This window comes from Cyanistes caeruleus, unplaced genomic scaffold, assembly GCF_971803275.1.
Source record: "Cyanistes caeruleus unplaced genomic scaffold, bCyaCae1.hap1.1 HAP1_SCAFFOLD_91, whole genome shotgun sequence".
Classification (NCBI taxonomy): domain Eukaryota; kingdom Metazoa; phylum Chordata; class Aves; order Passeriformes; family Paridae; genus Cyanistes; species Cyanistes caeruleus.
Window position 1 is genome coordinate 1,078,295 of NW_028255895.1, and position 18,547 is coordinate 1,096,841.

Below are 18,547 nucleotides of genomic sequence, written 5' to 3' on the forward strand. Positions count from 1 at the left end.
GGGAATTTTGTGGGATTTTTCTTGAATTTTGCAGAAATTTGTGGGATGTTTCTGGTATTTTGTGGGATATTTCTTGTCTTTTAAGCAAGGCAGACACCCTGGTTCCAGGAACAGCACGGTGGCCAGCATCTTTGGCCACTCGGTCCATTACCCACGACACCAATGTGATGGATGGCAGAATGGCGTTTATTGCTGGAGAATTTGACATTTTATAACCGAGGGTCACTATGTCAGTCCCATCTGCTTTCATCACAGCCAGGTGCTGTTGGCCAATTGCAGGGAGCATTACCATACTCTGTGGAGGAGGGGGGGGTTACTATCTTTCCGTTACATCCCGATATCTTCCGAGCGCTGGGCCTTAGCTTCCACACAACATCCCACAAAATATCCACAAATGTCCACCAAATTCAAGAAAAATCCCACAAAATTCACTAAATCTCCTCAATATCCCACAAAGTTCCGGAAACATACCACAAAATTCAACAGAAATTCTACAAAATTCAAAAAACATCATACAAAATTCTGGAAAAGCCCCACAAAATTCCAGAAAAATCCAACAAAAATCCCTAAATCCCCTCAAAACCCAACCAAACTCCTGCAACATCTCACGAAATCTCCACCAATTCCCACAAAATCTAAGAAAAATCCCACAAAATTCTTCAAGTCTCCTCTAAATGCCACAAAATTCTAGAGAAACTCCACAAAATTCCAGGAAAATCCCACAAATTTCCAAGAAAATGTCACAATATTCCTTAAACCTTCTCAAAATTCTTTCTAATTCATGAAACATTTGACAAAATCTCCAATTCCCACAAAATCTAAGAAATATTCCGCAAAATTCTAGAGAAATTCCACAAAATTGCAGAAGAATCCCACAAAATTCCTTAAATCTTCACAAAACATTTCCAAATTCCAGAGACATCCCATAAAATGTCCACAAATGTCCACAAACTTCAAGAAAAATCCCACAAAATTCCATAAATCTACTCAATATCCAACAAAATTTCAGAAATATCCCACAAAATCTCCACAAATTTCCACAAAATTCAAGAAAAATTCCACAAAATTCAAGAAAAGCCCCACAGAATTCCAGAAAAATGCCACAAAATTCCCTAAATTTTCTCAAAACCCTTCCAAATTCCAGAAATGTCCAACAAAATCTCTAATTCATATAAAATTCAAAAGAAATAAAAATAAAGTTTTGAAAATCCTACAAAATTCCACAAAAATCTCACAAAAATCCCTAAATCTCCTAAAGACCCAACCAAATTTCTGCAACATCTCACAAAATATCCACAAATTTCCACAAAATCTAATAAAAATCCCTCAAAATTCTTCAAGTATCCTCCAAATATGAAAAAATTCAAGAGAAAATTCCTCAAAATTCTACAACAATCCCACAAAATTCCTTAAATCTCAAAACCCAACAAATTCCAGAAACATCCCACAAAATATCCACAAATTTCCACAAAATTCAAGAAAAATGCCACAAAATTCTTGAAAAGCCCCACAAAATTCCCGAAAAATTGCCTCAAAATGCCCTAAATCTCCTCAATATCACACAAAATTCCAGAAACCTCCCACAAAATCAGTACAAATTTCCACAAAATTCAAGGAAAATCACACAAAATTCCCTAAATTTCCTCAATATCTGAAAATATCAGAAACATTTCACAAAATCGCCACCAATATCACAAAATCGAGGAAAAATCCCTCAAAATTCTTCAAGTCTCATCCAAATTCCACAAAATTCTGAAAAAGCCCCACAAAATTCCAGGAAAATCCCACAAAATTCCCTAAATCTTCTAATTATCCCACAAAATTTCTGAAACATGCAACAAAATCTCCACAAATTCCCACAAAATTCCAGAAAAATCCCACAAAATTCTCCAAATATCCTCAAAACCAGACCAAATTCTAGAATCCTCCCACAGAATCTCCATAAAATCTAAGAAAAGTCCCTCAAAAGTCATTAAAAGCCCCACAAAATTCCAAAAAAAATCCCACAAAATCCCCTAAATCTTCTCAAAACCCTACCAAATTTCAGAGACATCCCATAATATCTAAACCAACTCCCACAAAATCTAAGAAATGTCCTTCAAAATTTTTCAAGTCTCCTCTAAATCCCACAAAATTCTTAAAAGCCCCTCAAAATTCCATGAAAATACCACAGAATTCCCTAAATCTTCTCAAAAACTGTCCAAATTCCAGAAATATCCCTCAAAATCTACAAAAATTTCCACAAAATCTAAGAAAAATCCTTCAAAATTGTTCCACTCTTTTCAAAATCCCTCAAAATTCTTGAAAAGCCTTAGAATATTCCAGAAAAAGAATCCCACAAAATTCCCTAAATCTTATTAAAACTCTACGAAAATCCGGAAACATCCCACAAAATGTCCTCAAATGTCCACAGAATTCCAGAAAAATCCCGCAAAATCACCATCAATTCCCACAAAATCTAAGAAAAGTCTCAAAAAATTCTTCAAGTCTCTTCAAAATCCCCCAAAATTCCAAAAACATACCACGGAATTCTTAAAATTTTCTTAAAATCCCACAAAATTCCAGAAACATCTCACAAAATCACCACCAATTCCCCCAAAATCTAAGAAATATCCCACAAAATTCTTTAAATTTTCTCAAAATCCCACAAAATTCCAGAACCATCTCATAAAATCTCAACAAATTTCTACAAAATCTAAGAAATATCTCACAAAATTCTTCAAGTCTCCTCTAAATCCCACAAAATTCCTGAAAAGCCCCACAAAATTCCAGGAAAATCCCACAAATGTCCCTAAATCTTCACAAAAACTTTCCAAATTCCAGAAATATCCCTCAAAATTTACAAAAATTTCCATAAAATCTAAGAAAAATCCTTCAGAATTCTTCCACTCTTTTCAAAATCCCTCAAAATTCTTGAAAAGCCTCACAAAATCTCCAGAAAAATCCCACAGAATTCCCTAAATCTTCTCAAAACCTGACCAAATTCCAGAAACATCCCACAAAATCTCTACAAATTTCCACAAAATCTAAGAAAAATCCCTCAATATTCTTCAAGTCTCCTCAAAATCCCACAAATCTTACAAAAATCTCACAAAATTCCGTAAATATCACACAAAATCTACTCAATATCCCACAAAATTCCAGAAACATCAAACAAAATTCCAGAAACATCTCACAAAATCTCCAATTCTTTCAAAATCTATGAAAAATCTCACAAAAATCTTCAAATTTCCTCAAAATCCTACAAAATTTCAGAAAATGTCACAAAATTCCAAAAAATCCCACTAAATTCCAGAAGCATCACAGAAAATTCTTTAAATTTTCTCAAAGTCCCACAAATCTCCAGAATAATCCCACAAAATTACTGAAATCTTCTCAAAACCCTACCAAATTCTAGAAACATCCCACAAAAGCTCAACAAATTTCCACAAAATCTTAGAAAAATCTCATAAAATTCTTCAAGTCTCCTCCAAATCCCACAAAATTCCAGTGAAATCGGATGAAATTGTTGGCATTCAGGAACACAGATGATTTTTCCCCATGGCTGCTGTGGGGAGTGTGGCCATTATCTGAGCACAAAGCTGCAAGCTGCTATCTTTCCCTGCCTTTAGTGGCAGCCTGTGGTGAAACTGAGCAGCGGCACAAAGTGCAGGCCAGGCAGGGAGCGGCCTGGCCCGGCAGCCCCGCTGTGCAAGGCCCAGCCAAGCCTCTGAGAAGGGGCTCCTGGCACTTGCCAGTCTCCATCCTCCCCGGGAAGCGCAGAGCTGCGGCCAGCCCCGCTCCCCTCCCGTGGCCTTGGCTGGCCTGGGGGGAAGGAGGCTGAAGCCGAGCCCTGCTACCTCTTCAAAAGGCGCAAAGCAAAGAGAGCCAAGAGAAATTGCCGGCCTTAGGGCTTCAAGTGCTGTTCCCAGCTTGATGGCACTTTGCAATGGGCAAAACTGCTGGCACTTCTCAGCAATGGCCTCTTATGGGCCAGCAGAAAAACTCCTCTCAGCCTCCAGCAGCTTCAACTTCCTTAGGTGCTTCTCTTTCTTTTCTGAAACGTCAACCCATCAGACGTGGCATTTTGGGAAAATGTAGGAAATTTTGTGGGATTTTCAGGAGATTTCAAGAATTTTGAGGGATTTTTGTTGGATGGAGTTTGGAGTTTAGTTGCGGGAATTTGAGGAGATTCAGGGAATTTTGTTGGGTTTTTTGCTGAATTTTGTGCAATTTTTCTAGAATGTTGTGGGATTTAAAGAAAAATTAAAGAATTATGAGATTTTTCATTAATTTTTATGGAATTTTTCTGGAATTTTGTGGATTTTTTCTGCAATTTTGTGGAATTTTTCTGCAATTTGTAAGATTTTAACAAAATTTAGGGAATTTTGTGGTGTTTTTCTGCCATTTTGTGGGATTTTTGTGGGAATTTTGTCACATTTTGCTGGAATTTTGTGGGATTTTTTTATTAATGGAGAAGACAATGGAGATTTTGCCAAACCTCCTTTCAAACAACAAAACTTGGGGCAGCACGACAGAAAAGAAGAAAAGAAAATCTTCCCCAGTTAGAACAGAGCCAGAGTCCCACCATTTTCCCCTCCACTTTCATTTCTTTTCTCCATTTAGAGGCAAACCTTCCATCTCCAAAAGCTTCCATCTCTCACTTCCTGATGCCGTTTGCCACCCTTTAGCCTCGACCCCCACGGATCTGAGTGCTGTCCATGTGGGGCTGGGGATGCTCAGCCTGGAAAGAGAAGGGGCTGGGGAGGCCTCCCTGCAGCTCTAGGAAAGATGGGCACAGAGAGGAGAAGGCTTTCAACTGCAGGAGTGAGATTGAAGTTGGATCTAATGCAGCTGCTCTTTTCCACTCAGGCTGCTGGGCCACTGGCCCAGGCTGGGCACAGAGGCTGGGGATGCTCCATCCTTGGCAACATCCAAGGCCAGCTGGGAGCAGGGCTCTGAGCAACCTGTTCTGGGGGAAGATTGCTCAGCTTGGAACAAGATGGTCTTTAGGGTCCCTTCCAAGCCCAAGCACCCAGGGATTCCATCATTCTAGCATCTCCCTTGTCCACTTCAGCCTGGGCCTGGGCTCCTGGCACTGATGTCACAGTGCACGCTCCAGCTAGAACTTCCAGCATCCAGCAACGGCCACAACACAACCCTTGGCTCCTTGTGTCAGCACGCTCTTCACCCTGCTCCAGGCCTACCCCTGTCACCTTGTTGTCACCTGCTCCCTCATACCCCCAGCAGTCCCCAAAGCTCCCCGTTGAGTGCATTTTGCTCTCCATCCCTGCAGGATGTGTGCATTTGCTCCAAAGAAGGTATGGTACCATTCCACGGAGGTGGACACCCCGCAGCTGCCTGGCTGGGCTGGAGCTCTGTGGGATAGTGTGGGAAAGGGACCCCACTGGGAGATTTTGCTACCTCTGCAGGCTGGCACAGACACAGAGGAGGAGATGGAGGTGGATACACAGATGGATACGGACGAGAAAATGGAAGTGGATGGAGAGAACACCAGAGAGGAAGAGATGGATGTGGATGAGACAGAGGAAGAAATGGAGGTGGACGTGGAAGACAATATTGAGGAGATGGATATTGATATGAAAGACGAGGAGGAGGACATGGTGTTGGGATGAAGAGCAATGCCAGCAGCAGAACAGGCAGGTGCTCCCCACAGGCAGAGTGGGTCCCCTGCTGCCCGGCTGGGGCTGGGCTGGGCACTCCCTGCTCAGGGACACGCTAGCCCATGCACTGGATTCTGCTGGCCATCCCTGGCCTGGCCTGGGCTTGCTTTGGGCCACACAAGCCCTGTTCCAGTGCCTGGGCCACAGCCCCCAGCCCCAGCCAGCCTCACTTCTGGCAGCAGAGTCCCACTGTGCCAGTGTCCCAGCCTGGCAGCACATGGAACACCCCTCCATGCCTGACTGCACTGACCGTGCTACTTGTTTTTCTTCCAGGACTGAGGCACATCCCGGACACAGATGCCACCCTGCTGTATATACGTTTTACAGTTGTTGTGTTCATGATAGATGTTTTAGGGTTTGCTGTAGTGTTCTGTAAATACGTTTCATGTAGTTTTGTTAGATATGTTCTTAGGTAAATAGGTTCTATAGTTTGTTGTTGTTGTTGTTACCAATATTCTTACAATGTAAATATGTTGTGTAGTTCATTCTTGTTCCTTTTCTTCTACAAATAAACATTCTTTTTTTTTCACACCCCAGTTCTCTTTGCATTCGCCTCGGGCACATTTGCAAAGTTGTGCTTTCCACTCGCTCCAGGTTCCCAGGGCTGGATGTCCCTGCGGGAGCTGGCACAGCCACCCCAGGAGTGGGCTCCCTGTGCACAGGGGGTCCCACTGACAGAGCTCACCCTCTCCTTGCAGTTTCTCTGCACACACTTGGTAGCTGGAGGGGGAAATCCCAGTGGGCCCTGTCCCATGGCATCCCACATGGGAGCAGGGCTCAGCCTCATCCATGGCTCTTCCCTGGCTAGCCCAAGGGCTAAGGAGGCTGCACTGGGCTGCGGGCAGCCTGCTTCCTGGGCACCCTGAGCGGCTGGAGCCAGCCTGGAGGGAGCCTCAGCACAGGGGCCTCTGACCTACATGCACCAAGATTTCCTTTGGAAACCCCCTCTGTCACCACACTCTGCTATAAGCACAACATCAATTGTTCCTCCTAGTTAAAGGGGAGACCTTAATTGGCACAAATTTGTCCCTTGGACTTTCTAGCCCAGCAAATGTCAGCACTTGTAATCCCTGTTCTGCACTCCCTGCTCGGGCACCAAAACATCAGAACCTGCCGGAACATCTTGAATTAGCACCAACCTGCAGAGAGCTACAGGGGGAGAACCTACCCCCAACCACACAGGGACATTGATGGGCTGGGGTAGAGCTGAAACTAAAGTATTTTAATGCCAAGAGACAGGATTTTTTATTACTGAATTCATTCTCCCAGGACAAGAATGAAAGCTTTGTCTCCTCACCTGCCACACGTCTATTGCCAAGGTTTGCTTCTGGGTTACGACTGATTTTTATTCATCTCTTCACAACTCTGATGCTCTTCCTGCCTAAGGTGCAGAGATGATATTTCAGATATTTCAGAGCCAGGTGAGCTCAGCACAGCTTGTGCAACACGCAGAATTTCCAGACTCACAGATTCAGGCCATGCAAACTGATACTTTTTCATCTCTGTGCAAAGATCACTGCAAGGATGTCATGATGTACCACACACTGCTCAGAGCTGTCCCTTCTATCCAGCTCTCCCCAGTCACTTCACACACTTCACTCCAAGCACTTTCTGATAGAGTTCAGTAGCACATGGGATTTCATCCTGGCTTTTCTTCCTTTTCTCCTGAGCTGTCTCCAGACACAGTGTGTGGGCACTGCAGCAGCATGAACGTGGCACCTCCCTGACACTGAGATTCATGTCACAACTTTTCATCCAAAGCAGCAAAGAAATGATTCCCACTGGCTCCCACACGGCTCCCTGGCAACTTGGTGCTGCTGCAGCTCCAGCACCAGCCCTGGTGCACAGCAATTTCAGGAGGAGACACACCAAAGGAATCAGCCATTCCCAGAGAAGAAACATCTGTTTGCATGGCCCAAATCCCCACAACACTGCAGACTGTGCTGACCCTGCACACTCTGCATTTGCACTTCAGCCTCTGTGCCTCACTTTTCCTCTCACTAAAGTCCCCCCAGTTTCCCTCATGCTCACATTCCCAAGAGAATTCAAAGCAGCATTAGGAGCAGGGAGAGATGATGGGAGCTGTCCCAAGGCTCAACAAAATTTCTCAGGCCTGACAATTCTAGCCAAGGACAGAGGAAAAACCTGCATGAACGAGGTGTGAAATCAAAGCAGTCATCAAATTTAGGTAGAATGAGAGAAGCTGAAGAGCTTTTCAATGTTTGCAACAAGATTAGCAGCTCCAGGCACAGGAGGGATGTGACATTTTCCCCACTGTAACAACTCTGGGATGCAAATTGCATCTCAAATCCCTCTCCCCAGCTCTGGGACTTGTTCAGCCACCAACATGGTGCTGAATTTTTCAAGCAAAGTGGAAGCTGGTCAGAGAGGTGGCTTGCAAATCCAAATCACAGAGGACAGCTTGGAAGCAGCAGCCAGAGCAAAGAGAGGCAGAGCCTGGCCCTGGGGTGAAGCACAGCCACACAACACATGCCTGAAACTCTGAGAAATGAAAGAATTTGCCACAGGAGATACAGAAGGTACTTGATGGAATCCCTGCCTCCTTCATGATGCATCAGCATGCAGGAGAACACAAGGATGAAGATTAGAGCACCTTCTGCTGCTGCTGCTTCCATCTCCTGAGTCAAGTCTCACCAAAATCTCTCACTCTTGGGCATTCCCAAAGACTCAGATTCACTCAGTCCTTGCAGGATTTCAGTGCTGAGGAACATGACGGGAGATAAAAGCACTTGCAGACACCAGAGATGCATTTTCTGCCTGAGGTGCATTTCACTGCCCAGCGTAGCTCCTTTAAAACCATTCCAATCAGCCCCTTGGACAGCACCAAGCCAGCAGCAGAACATCAGCGCCTGAAAATGCTTGGAAATGCCATTCTTTGAGATTTCTCTCCAGCTCTCCCATTTCATGGTGCCATTGCAGGGCTTTATCCCATCACTCAGCACTTGCAGCAAGTCTTGGCAACCAGCTTCAAATGGATTTGTAGTGCTGAGCAAATAAGAGGCAATTTGACTTTGTCTCCAGTGAATGAAATTTCACCTCAATCAGATGAACTCTGTGTTCTGTGATTGGCCATGTATAGAGCAATGGCTAGCTAGCAAAGGTCATGTTCCCATGCAGCAATTAGCTGAGAAAGAATTAAACAACAATAGAGTACCGTTGGTTTGAGATGTTGGAAGGTCAGAAAGACCTTGGTGATAACTGTGAACTGAGAACAGGACACTGCGATCAGAAGAATGAGAATTCAGCACAGATGAGAGACCACAAGAATGTGGGACTAGGTGGAGTCAAGCTTAAATGAAATATCCAAGAATGAGCTTGCTTTTGCACTATGTATGAGCCTAATCATTGATGCTATATAAGTGGTTTTAGAGTTATCAATAAATGAGACTTGCTGATCATTCATATTGAGTGCTGCATTTCTCCCGCCGAACTCATCAAATGGCGCCCGAACAGCAGGGACCTTTGGGACCTTTGGGACCTTTGGGACCTTTGGAACCTTTGGAACCTTTGGAACCTTTGGAACCTTTGGGACCTTTGGAGCCTTTGGGGCCTTTGGGACCTTTGGAACCTTTGGGACCTTTGGGACCTTTGGGACATTTGGGACCTTAAAAAGGAGTTGAAGTCGGCCAAGGGAGTTGGTGTCAGGGGATGGGTCCTCTGCAGCAAGGACGGTGAAACGCAACAGCTGTGCCGCGTTCCAGGCAACCTCACAGGAGAGTCCTGATCACACAGCAACGGTGCCGCGCCACAGGCGACCTCAGAGGAGAGTCCTGCCGTAACGTGCTGCCGAAACCTTGTAGGGGCTGCAACAGCGCTGACGGTAAGATGGAAAGGCAAGCAGCATATGATTTATTTACCTGCTTTTTAGAAAAGTGACAGGTTAAAGACTTTGATTTGCGCAAGGAGCTCCCTGGACTTCTTGCTTATGGGTATGCTCAGGGTTGTTTTCAGAATCCCCATACAGTCCATGAATTAAATGAGTGGCGAAAATTTGGAGATAAATTGTGGGAAGCTACTTTAGATGATGATAAAACTGCTAAAAAATTGAGAAAACTGTGGCGGACAGTTCATAATGTTCTTTTGCAGTATCAGGCTGAACAGGCAGCTGCCACAAAAGCATCTGCACCTATGTCAAAAAATAGATTATTAGAGGGAATTAATGAGTGTCCATTGCCACCCTCCACGAACACAGTAATCTTGACCCCCCCCACGCAGTCACTGTCCTCTGCTGCCGCTGCTAATCCTTTTGTGCCATCTCCAATTCCTTCACCCACTAACCTTGATTCTGGAACGGAGCCTTCGGCACCGTTACCATCCTCCCCTATGGAAAATAAATCTGTCCCTGGGGTAGGGCGTGAGTTAGGTGAGGCTATTGCACGGGAAAGAAGGGAGACATGGGCTACGTTGGCACGGAATATTTTGCAAGAGGGAGATCAGGAAATAGCAGATGTTGTATTGGAAGTAGCATGTCCTGTAACCTTTGCACCGATGCAAGGGGGAGGAATACAAGCTCCAATTACAGCTTTAGATTGGAAATGGTTATCACAGTTGCGATCTACAGTCAGTCAGTTTGGAGTGACCAGTGAACCGGTTAGACAGATGATTGATTATTTATGGGGTACACAGATTTTGTTGCCTGCAGATTGTAGGAGTATTATGAAATTGATTCTTAGTCAGCATCAGCAGTTGTTGTTTAATGCACACTGGCAAGCTTATTGCCAAGAAAGTGTAAATGTGCAAAGACAGGCAGGTGATCCACTGCATGGGCTAACTTTGGAAGAACTTATGGGATTAGGAGCATAGAGTCAAGTGGAAGCACAAGCTATTTTGGGACCAGATAAGTTGAGAGAAGGAATGCAGTTGGCACGAGCTGCATTTGATCGGATTAAGGAGCCAGGAGGTATTCCATCTTAGATGGGTATTAAACAAGGGCGAGATGAGCCATTTGGAGCATTTATTGATAAAGCAGCTGCAGCTATAGAACAGGCAGGTGTTCCTGAATATATGAGGGAAGCATTATTAAAACAATGTGCATTACAGAATTGTAATCCAGCAACCAGGTCAGTTTTAAATTCCCTAAATGCTAATTGGACTATTGAAGAGGCATTAGAAAGGATGTCTAATATACCGGTGGGCTCACAGGCAATGTTAGCCCAGGCAATTAAAGAACTAGCATCAAATCAGAGTCAGGTTTTAGCAGCTCTTGCACCCCTACAAGCAGCTACAACCAACAATGGCAGGATTCCAGCCTCCCGATTCAAATGTTTTTGCTGTGGCAACCTTGGACATATTCGGAAGGAATGTACTGTACCATCTGTTTGGTGCAATCAGTGTCGCTCCAATACCCACACTGATAGTGTTTGCCGCCGGAGATCGGGAAACGGGAAGGTCAGCGCGAGAAGCCGCCGCGCCAAGACACAAATAGCAGCTGCCAGAACATCAGTGCAACTTCCCTCCAGCCTGCCACAGCAGGGAGCCTCGGCCTGGACCTGGCAGCCTCAGTGACTGTGGATTTATTGACATCTCAGCCCTACAAGATTCCCACGGGAATTATGGGACCAGTGATAATAAATGGAAAAGCTGTGGGTGCAATAGAGTTGGGACGTTCATCTGCTAGTCTAATGGGATTGTTTATTTTACCTGGAGTAATTGATGTGGACTATTCTGGTGAAATATATATCATGGCATATACACTGGCACCACCAGCCAGAATTGATAAGGGACAGCGAATTGCACAACTGGTGCCAGTACCACAATATACCCATCAATTGACACCACTGAAAAATCAATTACAGGGTACGGGTGGATTTGGTTCTACAGGAGGACTTACATTGCTTACCCTGGGCTTAAACACTCAACCCAAGCGAAAAGTTGTTCCCAATTATAATGGAGAATCCCACCAATTAGAAGGACTATTGGATACTGGGGCAGACTCAAGTATTGTTGCTCCACAGTATTGGCCCCAGGAATGGCCTTTGTTGTCCAGTATGGTTACTGTTACAGGGGTGGGAGGCTTAACTTTGGCAAAAAGGTCTCCTCAAATCCAGATTCAATTAGATGGGAAGGTCATTAATTCTGTTTTGTCAATTGTTCCATTACCAGACAAGGTTCAATGTCTAATAGGGCGAGATATTTTGTCCCAACTTGGTGTTACTTTGACCAATGAGCACCCTTTAGAATAGAGGCCATTGTTTGGACTTTCCCACTCCCATTTAAAAGGATAATTCAGGAACCAGTATGGGTTGAACAGTGGCCTTTAAAAAGGGAAAGTCTGCAACAAGCTCATCTATTAGTGCTGGAACAATATCAACAAGGACATTTAAAGTTGTCAACAAGTCCTTGGAATACCCCATTTTTTGTTATAAAAAAGAAATCTGGAAATATCGATTGCTGCATGACTTATGTGCAGTAAATGAACAAATGGAGCCAATGGGGGCACTACAACCTGGTTTGCCCAATCCTGCAATGTTGCCAAGAGATTGGCCCTTGTTAATAATTGATTTAAAGGATTGTTTTTACACTATCTCACTGCATGAACAGGATACTTGCAGATTTGCTTTTACCTTGCCCTCATTAAATCGAGCAGAACCAGACAAGAGATTTGAATGGACAGTTTTACCACAGGGTATGCGTAATTCTCCTACCTTGTGCCAGCTTTATGTTGATAATGCTTTGCAGCCACTACATGTTCGATGGCCTACAACCATTATTTATCACTATATGGATGATATTCTTTTTGCTCAGTCACAACCTTTTGCCGATAAACAAGTTAAGGACATTCAAACACAACTACTTCAGAATGGACTGGTTGTTGCACCTGAGAAAATACAGCAGTCATCCCCATGGAAATATCTCGGGGGGACTTTAACTGAGCAGTATGTTGCCCCTCAGAAACTGTCATTGAACATGTCACTTCATACTGTTCATGATGCTCAGCGATTGCTGGGGGATTTGCAATGGCTTAAACCTGTTGTGGGTATTCCTAATGAACTTTTACAACCCTTATGACCTTTGTTAAAAGGTACCGATCCTACAGCACCTATACAGGTCACCAGTGAACAACAAGAAGCTCTCAATAAAATAATGGACGGTATCCAGACAGGTGTTGTTCATAGGCCAGATCCAGACTTGGACATTAACTTTACTGTATGGTTTGGACCTCAACATCTCATCGGTGCTTTAACACAGCAACAAAAGAAAACAGGGGAGATATGGGTATTAGAGTGGTTGTTGCCACCACTACAGCAGAGACATACCTTAATTCAAAAAATTGAAATTTTAGCAGATTTAATAAAACAAAGGTAGAAGCGATTGTGACAAATTATGGGTGCAGATCCAGCTGTAATTCAGATACCAATAAAAAAGGACACTTTAGACTGGTATTTAATTCACAGCTCCACACTGCAAGAAGCATTGCTTGACAACAGCAGTGTGGTCAGTACTGAGGAGGTGCCTCGAATACCACTACGATGGATAGGCCAGCAGAATTGGACTGAAAAGCCCAAATGATCATTTGTGCCGTTACCAGGGGCATCAACGGTGTTCACTGATGCTGGAAAGAAATCTCCCACAGCTGCTGCTACATGGCAAAATTCAGAAGGACAATGGAATCATCACATTATTCCAGCTCAAAAGGAGGACACATTACAAACTCTGGAATTAGTCGCTGTTGTTTGGGTTTTGGTGCAGTTTAAGGGTCCTGTTAATGTGGTAACTGATTCTTTATATGTTGCAGGAGTGAGTGAACGTATTGAAAAAGCAGACATAAAGGAAGTAAAAAATCCTCATTTATATGAACTGTTTTTGCAGCTTCAAAGAGCAGTAAAGTTGAGGACTGCTGCCTTTGCTATTATCCATATTTGTAGTCACAAATGGGATGTGGGTTTAGGAGAAAGAAATGCTAGGGCAAACCGATTGGTCTATAAAGATCCAAAAACAGGACTGTGGGGAGGTCCCAGCAAGGTACTGTATTGGGGACGTGGTTATCTTTGTGTGTCTACCCCCACAGGGCCTGTCTGGGTGCCGAGCCGATGGACTAAACCTGCTGATCCCAGGGATTTACCTTCAGCTGATCCAGAAAATTCTGCAGATACTTCTCGCTCTCTACCATCAACATAGAGACGGGATCTGATGAACTCTCACATGCAAATCTTGTATACAGTACCAGAGTGTGAATGTTATCCTTTTGTATGTTACATTTGTAAAGTGTGTAAAGAAAAGTGCTGGACACATTCTAAGTGGGGTCGATCCCCAAGAGGGATTTGTACAGAGTGTTACAACTTTGAAAGAAATTTCACTGAGGTTGCATTACAGGAAGGTATACAAACAGGACAATTTGAAAAAGGATCTGATAGATGGTGGGAGATTTTTGCTTTTGGGATAAACCCAGAAAATTATTGTTATCATCCTAATACCCCTTTACCGTATATTATTGAAATAACCACAATGCGCTGTCATAAAACACTTACACAGGTCAGGTGTGATATTCCAGGGGTAAAAAGTAAAATTGGGAGCAATTCTTAAAACGGCAGTCTCGAGAGAAAGGGTCTTTCCCTGAAAGTTATCCCTGCTGCTGAGAAGATGGAACACCCTGTGGTTCAAAGCAAATGAATCGACGGGTGAGGCAGAGGGGTAAAAGAAAAGGGAAGCAAGATCTCCCATGGGATCCAGCCAAGATGCTGGCTGAACTGCCACAATCTTTTTAAAGTCCTTAAGTGACTATCTCTGATCAGGTTGTTGTTTTGGTTTACCATGATAAAGGGAAATGAGGGGCTCTTGATTCACATAGATGAGAGACAAAATATGTGGATAATGTGGGCCAATCAAACTGGACAAGATAATTTTTGCCTTTCAATGGCTACCCTTTCAGATCCTTTTCAAACTTGTTTAGTGGGCGCACCTTTAGAGGATTCACTCAATGCCACAATGTTTAAAAACTGGACAAAGAATTGGAAAATGCCCAAGGAAGCAAACAAAACATTATGTGAAATCCCATCAGGTAAATTCAGGATCAATATCTGTGACACAGGTTTAATCCCAGCAAATCCCATTGGTGCTCAAATTTGGTACATTGCTACAGGTTTAAATGTTACCGGGTCAGAGCCACAAGAGTTAAGACTGTTAGGCTCAGCCCCTAGCAATTATTGTTTAACTTTTGTCAATTGGGCTAGGAACAATCATGCAAAAAGGTCTCATGGGCCAAATGGTACAAATGTTTCTCCACAAAATTTGCTGTATTTGCAAAATAATGATGCATACTGTGGCAATTGGTCTCACAAGGTAAATTCTAGCAGTTCACCTCTACAATTACCACCTGGTATTTTTCTAATCTGTGGAGATCGTGCATGGCAAGGACTGCCAGCAAACATTTATGGAGGGCCTTGTTATTTTGGGAAATTGACATTGTTTGCACCCACTATACAGCAACTATGAGGAGCCAATAGAACCAGGTTACGAACAAAGAGAAGTGTGTTCCAATTGGGGCCAGAATGCAAGGATCAGGTTGGACTTTGGGAACGTCCTACAGTGATTGTGTCATCTATTTTTACACCTGGAGTATCTAGTGCTCAAGCCTTAACACAGTTACGACGACTGGCATGTTGGACAGGAAAACAGTTTAATATTACATCAAAGGTTTTGTCTGATTTGCTTTTGGATATGAAGAGTGTTAGGCATGCTGTATTGCAGAATAGAGCTGCTATTGATTTTTTGCTATTAGCACAGGGCCATGGCTGTGAAGACTTTGATGGGATGTGTTGCATGAATATTTCTGACCATTCAGTGTCTATTCATGCTCATCTCCGACAACTACAGGACAATATGAAAATATTAACCATGGAAACAAATCCATTAGAGGAATGGTTTCAATCCCTAGGTCTCACAGGATGGTTAAAATATTTGGCACAAATGGCAATTGTTGTTATATTGATCATTGTGATTGTGCTACTGTTTATTCCTTGCATACTGCAATGCTTGCAAAACATGATGAAAAGGGCTACTTCTACAGTTTTGTTAGTACAAAAAGAAAACAGGGGAATTGTAGAGGAATGGCTAGAGAGCAAAGGTCATGTTCCCATACAGCAGTTAGCTGGGAAAGAATGAGACAATAGAGTACAGTTGGTGTGAGATGTTGCAAGGTCAGGAAGGCCTTAGTGATAACTGTTAACTGAGAACAGGACGCTGTGATCAGAAGAATGTGAATTCAGCATAGAAGAACGATCACAGGAATGTGGAATTAGGTGGAGTTGACCTTAAATAAAAATATCCAAGAATGAGCTTGCTTTTGCACTATGTATGAGCCTAATTATTGATGCTATATAAGTGGTTTTAGAGTTACCAATAAATGAGACTTGCTGATCATTCATATTGAGTGCTGCATTTCTCCCGCCGAACTCATCATTTATGTCCAAGTTCTAAACTGCAAATTTTCACACTCAAGACACAGTCATGAAGAACATGTATTTCAATTTCCTATTCCTTTAACTGCAGTGTAATATTGGAAAACATCCATAAAATCTCTCAAGGAAGGCAGCTAATGGATCCTTTTCACTAGCATGTGAACAAACTAAGGAACTAAAATCAAAGCTGAGTTCTCTTTTTCAAAAGATCAGTTACCTCTTTCTTACTCCAGTGTTATAGAAGATTTTTCACTACACATTTGGGGGTAATTTTTATCTTTCATATTTTTGGGGGGGTTTTTTTTGTTTGCTTTTGATGTTTTTGTTGATTTTTTTTACAGAAAACATGTCCTAGAAAAGGCATGTCCTTTGCTCCTGGTTCCCGTGTGGAGCAGCTCCCTTCCCGCTGGCTGAGCTGCTCAGGCAGAGCCCGGCAGCTCCTGGCCCTGCAGGGCTGAGGCTTTTCCCCGTTGCTGGGCACAGACTGATGGAGCAGCAGTGCTGAACACGGGCACACGCAGAGGGAGCAGAGCAGCTGCCTTTGCCCACCTGAAGCTCCAAGGCCAAACTCTGAGCAGGCACGGCTGCAAGAGACTCGCAGGCCCCCTGTTGGCTCTGCTGCCCCACTTGTGCCCGGCCCAGCTCTGCGGGAGGCAGAGGGAGAACAAGGGGCAGCTCCCTCCCAGCCCCAGCCCAGGGACCCCTCCAGCCCCGGGCCTTGGGGCACTGTCAGCACCCGCTGCTCCAGCCACGGCTTCTGCTGGCACTGACAGCAACAACCAAACTGGGGCTGGTCCCGAGGGAGCAGCAGCAGTGCCTGGATCTGATCCCTCAGTCTGGGGCAGCCCCCTGGGGGAACAGAGGGCACAGCAAGAGGGACAAAACCAGTCAAGGTCAGAGACTGGGAAGAGCCAGAGCTGGGAGCAGGAACAGCTGCTTCATTGAATCCTGGAGAAAGCTCTTGGCTGGGTCAAAGCACTGAAAGGTGTGAAGGGCAGAGAGGAGGCCACACCAAACAATGCTCCTGTTTTCACATTTCCCCTCTCCATGTCCCAGAAGGAATTGAATGAACTTATTCTTCTCTCCCAGTTGTCTCCTTCAGCTTGAGCAGCTCAGCACCAGGAGCTGAAGGAGCTGAAGCCTCAGGCCACAAGAGCTGAGCAAGAGGGGGCTTTTGGACTAAAGTAATGCTGCTAAGTAATGGACCTAGCTGAATGCAGCAGATAGAATCCTGGTATTATAGAATGCATTCTGCTGGAAAAGACCTCTGAGCTCATCCAGTCCAGCCAGTCACCCAGCAGTGTCAAGCCCCCCACTAAACCTCGTTTCTGAAGTGCCAAGGTCTGCACAACAGGCCCTGAGTGAGGCCTGAACAACAGGCCCTGAGCCAAAGGTGATCTCTGAATGAACCTTCCAACCAAGGGTTATCTGTCCATCTGCTCATTACTGAAATACTCATGGTCATGAACACTGTGATAGATGTATCCACTCATCAATGAAACATGGATTGACCTTTCTGTGTTTAGAAGCCAGACAAGGCCATGAAATCTGACATCTGGCCTTGTTTGGGGTGTATGGTCAGAGACAACCCCCCTGGTTCCTCCTTGAGGCCTGGCCAGGCTTTGGCAGGGACGCAAGAGGAGGATGAAACCAGATGTTCCCACACCAGAAGTGCTGTCAGTTTGTTTATTCAGCACTATCAAAGCTGGGCCCTCTCTCACAGCGGGGTTGGAGCCTCACCTGTGGCTGGAGGCACCTGCAGGAATTCCCAGTGTCTGGAGTGGCTCTCCAACCCTAGGCTTGTTTGTCCAAGTAAAATAACAATAACAATAACAATAATAATAGTAATAACAACACAATAATATATATTTATATATATAACTAAAAATCGATAATGTGAAATAATGCTGACAATTCAAATTTGTTACCTTTGGCTGCTCACTGTAACTCTAAAATACCCTACAAAAAAGGACTAGCAAAGACCCAAATGTCAATGGTAAACATTGTGAACTGTATACAAGGAATAAAGGAGGAAGGGATAAAACTGGCTATTTTTATAGGGTTTGCCGATGCTGTGATGTGGAATGCTTTGTCTGTTCCTGGGAAAAACACAGTGATTAAGACTGCTGGGTTTTTCATGTAACACACTATCTACAAGCTGCAGGATTGGTTGAACAATTGTTAAAAGAGCAGTTGATAAAATGAGGAGATGGGAACCTGTCCCGGTGGAGAACCCATCTCCCAGATGGGCTCCATACCCTTAACAATGGGCCCACTGGGAAATGGAAACCCCTGGGTGTGCACGGCTGCACCCAATTTGCAAACACAGCCATGGACAGTGAGACTTGGACTGCCTGGGAAATTGTTCTGGGTGTGATGGCCCCTGCCAGGGCCACCCCAGAGGCTGCAGGGCTGGACCTTCATGCACTGGAATTCATTAGGAGAAATCAGAAGCAAATAACAGTT

General features: G+C 44.1%; 1 protein-coding gene, 1 long non-coding RNA gene and 1 pseudogene across 2 annotated transcripts in view; 2 read left to right on the forward strand and 1 right to left on the reverse strand.

The window, feature by feature from the left end:
• Positions 1-18,547, forward strand: part of LOC147646572 (maestro heat-like repeat-containing protein family member 7) — a 386,235-nt gene that overhangs the window by 198,706 nt on the left and 168,982 nt on the right. The gene's annotated exons all lie outside the window — the stretch shown is intronic.
• The window catches only part of LOC147646575 (uncharacterized), a 252,919-nt gene that overhangs the window by 114,236 nt on the left and 120,136 nt on the right, over positions 1-18,547 (reverse strand). The gene's annotated exons all lie outside the window — the stretch shown is intronic.
• LOC147646578 (syncytin-2-like) lies at positions 14,130-16,134 on the forward strand (annotated as a pseudogene).